This window comes from Nansenia antarctica (assembly GCF_963989245.1).
Source record: "Nansenia antarctica genome assembly, contig: SCAFFOLD_229, whole genome shotgun sequence".
In the NCBI taxonomy this organism is placed as follows: domain Eukaryota; kingdom Metazoa; phylum Chordata; class Actinopteri; order Argentiniformes; family Microstomatidae; genus Nansenia; species Nansenia antarctica.
In genome coordinates, this window is record NW_027663446.1 from 99,877 (window position 1) to 104,876 (window position 5,000).

Below are 5,000 nucleotides of genomic sequence, written 5' to 3' on the forward strand. Positions count from 1 at the left end.
TTCAGGTTACACCTTAACTGCTCCTCCTGAGACATCTACTACCCCCCAGCACTGCCCCTACTGAGACATCTACTACCCCCCTGTACTGTCCCTCCTGAGACATCTACTACCCCCTGTACTGTCCCTCCTGAGACATCTACTACCCCCCTGTACTGTCCCTCCTGAGACATCTACTACCCCCCTGTACTGTCCCTCCTGAGACATCTACTACCCCCTGTACTGTCCCTCCTGAGAGATCTACTACCCCCCAGCACTGCGTCTCCTGAGACATCTACTACCCCCTGTACTGTCCCTCCTGAGACATCTACTACCCCCTGTACTGTCCCTCCTGAGACATCTACTACCCCCTGTACTGTCCCTCCTGAGACATCTACTACCCCCCAGCACTGCTCCTCCTGAGACATCTACTACCCCCCAGCACTGTCCCTCCTGAGACATCTACTACCCCCTGTACTGTCCCTCCTGAGACATCTACTACCCCCCTGTACTGTCCCTCCTGAGACATCTACTACCCCCCAGCACAGCGTCTCCTGAGACACCCGCTTTTCCCATTTACTGTGTCTCCTGAGACATCTACTGCCCCCCCTGTACTGTTTCTCTGTTCTCCAGTGTCTATATATTAAAAAATATATAATAATAAAAAAACATTCTTCTTCTATCACTGAGACTGCCAATGGCCCCGGGCCTGAGCTGGATTACTCTTCCTGCTACGACTGGTGGACTGATGATTCCCTTGCTTAGTCAAATGTATTGATTGTAAGTCGCTTTGGAATAAGGCGTCAAGGTTACACAGGGGGTTAGGGCTAGACCCCACCCAGGTGACACCGACAGACACTCTTATCAGCCAATCATGAGCCTACAGTCAAACAGCAGCAGCAGCTTACCTTCCCCCTGCAGACAGCTGCTCTCCTCCTCTCCTCTCCTCTCCTGTTCTCTTCTCCTCTGCTTTCTTCTCCTCTCCTCTCCTCTCCTCTCCTCCTCTCCTGTTCTGTTCTGTTCTCCTCTCCTCTCCTCTCCTCTGCTTTCCTCTCCTCTCTTCTCCTCTCTTCTCCTCTCCTCTCCTCTCCTCTCCTCCTCTCCTCTGCTTTCCTCTCCTCTCCCCTCCTCTCCTCTGCTTTCCTCTCCTCTCTCCTCCTCTCTTCTCTTCTCCTCTCCTCTCCTCTCCTCTCCTCTCTACTCCTCTCCTCTCCTTTCTTCTCTCCTCTGCTTTCCTCTCCCCTCCTCTCCTCTGCTTTCCTCTCCTCTCTCCTCCTCTCTTCTCTTCTCCTCTCCTCTCCTCTCCTCTCCTTTCTTCTCTTCTCCTCTCCTCTCCTTTCCTCTCTCCTCTCCTCTCCTCTCCTCTCTTCTCCTCTCCTCTCCTCTCCTCTCTTCTCCTCTCCTCTCCTCTCCTCTCCTCTCTACTCCTCTCCTCTCCTTTCTTCTCTCCTCTGCTTTCCTCTCTCCTCCTCTCCTCTGCTTTCCTCTCCTCTCCTCTCCTCTCTACTCCTCTCCTCTCCTCTCCTCTCCTCTCCTCTCTACTCCTCTCTACTCCTCTCCTCTCCTTTCTTCTCTCCTCTGCTTTCCTCTCCTCTCTTCTCCTCTCCTCTCCTGTTCTCCTCTCCTCTGCTTTCCTCTCTCCTCCTCTCCTCTCCTTTCTTCTCTTCTCCTCTCCTCTGCTTTCCTCTCTTCTCCTCTCCTCTCCTGTTCTCCTCTCCTCTCCTCTGCTCTGCTTTCTTCTCTTCTCCTCTCCTCTCTTCTCCTCTCTTCTCCTGTTCTCCTCTCCTCTGCTTTCCTCTCCTCTCCTCTCTTCTCCTCTCCTCTGCTTTCCTCTCCTCCTCTCCTCTGCTTTCCTCTCCTCTCCTCTCTTCTCCTCTCCTCTGCTTTCCTCTCCTCTCCTCTCTTCTCCTCTCCTCTGCTTTCCTCTCCTCCTCTCCTCTGCTTTCCTCTCCTCTCCTCTCTTCTCCTCTCCTCTGCTTTCCTCTCCTCCTCTCCTCTGCTTTCCTCTCCTCTCCTCTCTTCTCCTCTCCTGTTCTCTCCTGTTCTCTCCTCTCCTCTCCTCTCCTCTGCTTTCCTCTCTCCTCCTCTCCTCTCCTCTCCTCTGCTTTCTTCTCCTCTCCTCTCTTCTCCTCTGCTTCTTTCCCTCTCTTCCTCCTCCTCCCACCCTGTAACTCTACTGGGGGCAGGTTGGATGGTCGTGAGTCAGGTGATTTTACTCGTTTGAGTTGAGGGAGGGGACATGGTGTGTGTGTGTGTGTGAGTGTGTGAGTGTGTGTGTGTGTGTGTGTGTGTGTGTGTGTAGTGTAGACCAGTACACCAACGGGGGGGTGGGGGCGGGGAGGGGTTAATCCAGGAGGATTTTCTACGCCTGTCGGGTCGATTTACACACACACACAGACCCTCTGGAGACACACACACACACACACTGGACACACACACACACACACACACACACACACACTGGAGACACACACACACACACACACACACTTCTCTGTGCATCGGCGTGGAACATTGAGCAACCGGAGGAAGAGCACATTCTTACTCATGTCCTGTTACCTCACAGCTTCTGTTGAAACACACACACACACACACTCACACACACACTCACACACACACTCACACACTCACACACTCACTCACACACTCACACACACACACACACACACACACACACACACACTCACACACTCACACTAGGATAAGCGTACGTCTGCATGTATGGGTTTCCCCTCATGGTTGGTGACCCATTCATAAATAACTGGATGGATGACCTTCGACCTTTATGTAACACATGTATATATACTAGTCTCTAAGACACATTATATGCTGCCAGTGCCTACCTCAACACCTACTGCCATTCATGTACAATAATGGTGTACATATATTCATGTTCACTTCATATTCATTTATTTATACTCACTGTAATACCTCATACTGTAATACTATAATACCTCCTACTGTAATACCTCCTACTGTAATACTGTAATACCTCCTACTGTAATACCTCCTACTGTAATACTGTAATACCTCCTACTGTAATACCAGTGTTTCCTCTATATGCATTTATTCGTGGCGGGCCGCCACAAATACATTTTCTCCGCCACTAATTGATTCAGTCCACTTTATGACCGGAGAACAGAAAAAAATCAGATTGAAGCTAGTTTAGGCCGCTTTCAGACCTACATTTCGTTCCGATTTAGGATGTAGTAAGTTACAATATGTTACAATGTTGCAATTAACCTCGTCGGCGACGCGCTTGCAAAACAGTTTTGGGATTGGTCCGAATTTAGCGGGACATTTGGATTTCTGGAAATCCCTTCCCTCTCTCTTCGCCCGTCGCCCGTCCCTTTAATCCCGTAAGCGTATCCTAATCGAAAATGCAACATCATCAGCGACGACCTTGGGTTCTTGCATTTACTGCTGTTCTCTGGTTCATGTTCTTATACCAGTGCTCACTATAGAGTATTTTAAATGAACATTCGTAATGTAGTCTAGTCTCTGATGTTCATGGTCAACTAAATCAGGCTATTTTGTGAAACAAATAATGTTCCCGAGCAGCCTCACATCTAACGCTAGCTTCGAACTATTGATAACATAAACGTTGGTCAATTTAATACCTCACACTGTAATACCATACCACTGTCATGTCTTTTGAATGATCTGGGGGCCGGCTTACAAATCTTCGATATGGGCGCGTGCACGCAGACATAAAGAGCCCCGAAGAGTCGATCTGTCGAAATGAAGATACTCCACTCTGCAGGGGTTCTACATTTGCGCAGCATTCCGAATTATTGATCTTTATGAAGACGGAAAAATAAGATGTAAAATAGTGCAATACTGCCGCAATTAACAAGGCGAGGGAAATGGTTTGGCAAGAAATTGCTGACCGATTAAATGCGTAGGTCATACTAGCCCCAGTTATTGTTATATGTTCATATTTTAATAAATGAATATTTACTACTGTGGTGATATCAGCAGCAGGCTACAAGCCGTCATAACGCCACAATGGCCTAGTGGTATTGACCGCTGCCACAGGATTTATTCGTCATTTTTAGACGTGGTTCGAATCCCTCTCCGGACACACTTTTTACTGCATTTCGTTGTCTGAATCTAATCTAAAATCTCATCTAAAAAAGTATGTAGGCTATAAAATTATGGTGCAGGCTAATTTACAAGAACTGACACGATTACAATGGTGTTTAAGCCTTTGCATGAAGGCTTCGGTTAAATGTGAAAAAATAAAATAAAACACTTAGTCAAGTCTCGAACACGCAACTTTTGGCACACTAGCTGGCTGCCTTAACCACTGCGCCAGCCAGACCGCTGTGATGACAGCAATGCAAGTTGAAACAATAATTTTTTATTTTTTTTACACTCTTTTATTTATTGATCTATCTATCACACTTTCAAAATATCAAGTTATCTATCACACAATCAAACTATCTATCGATCGATCACACTTTCAAAATATCAAATTATCTATCTATCACACAGTCAACCAATCTATCTATCTATCTCGTGTGAAGTGGGAACTAATATTTCCTAAAAGACACTTGATGGAACCGTCGTTCGGGGATGTAGTTTCCGCCTGTGAGCCTTTTTTGACGCACGCATGACTTTAGCCAGTCTTTTAGCCTGCTCGCGACCAGGCTAATTATATCTGACTCAGGAGGAGCTCAACCAAGCAGCGAATTATTTGAGCCACATTGATGGAACCGAACGCAAGCTAACATTATCGCCGATTAGAACTTTATCGAGGCTTAGAAGATAATCCACCTTAGTGGAACGGGCCCCTGGTTAGGTGCCAAACGACATTGTGTTGTCTCAGTACTCTGTGCAATGACAGTCCAGTTGAATCTGATCTGATCTGATCTGCTCTGCTAGGGTTAGGCAGGTGTGTCTGGTGGGTTAGGCAGGTGTATCGAAGGCGTTGGTCTGTGGTTGGGTGTGTACTGTGGGGGGGGGGGGGGGGTTGGTCTCCCTGGAGGAACACAATCCGAAAGTCAACACTGGGGGGTATT

At 47.8% G+C, this 5,000-nt stretch overlaps 1 protein-coding gene across 1 annotated transcript in view; it reads right to left on the reverse strand.

The window, feature by feature from the left end:
• slc39a10 (solute carrier family 39 member 10) overlaps positions 1-5,000 on the reverse strand; it is a 55,768-nt gene that overhangs the window by 49,849 nt on the left and 919 nt on the right. The window lies entirely within an intron of this gene.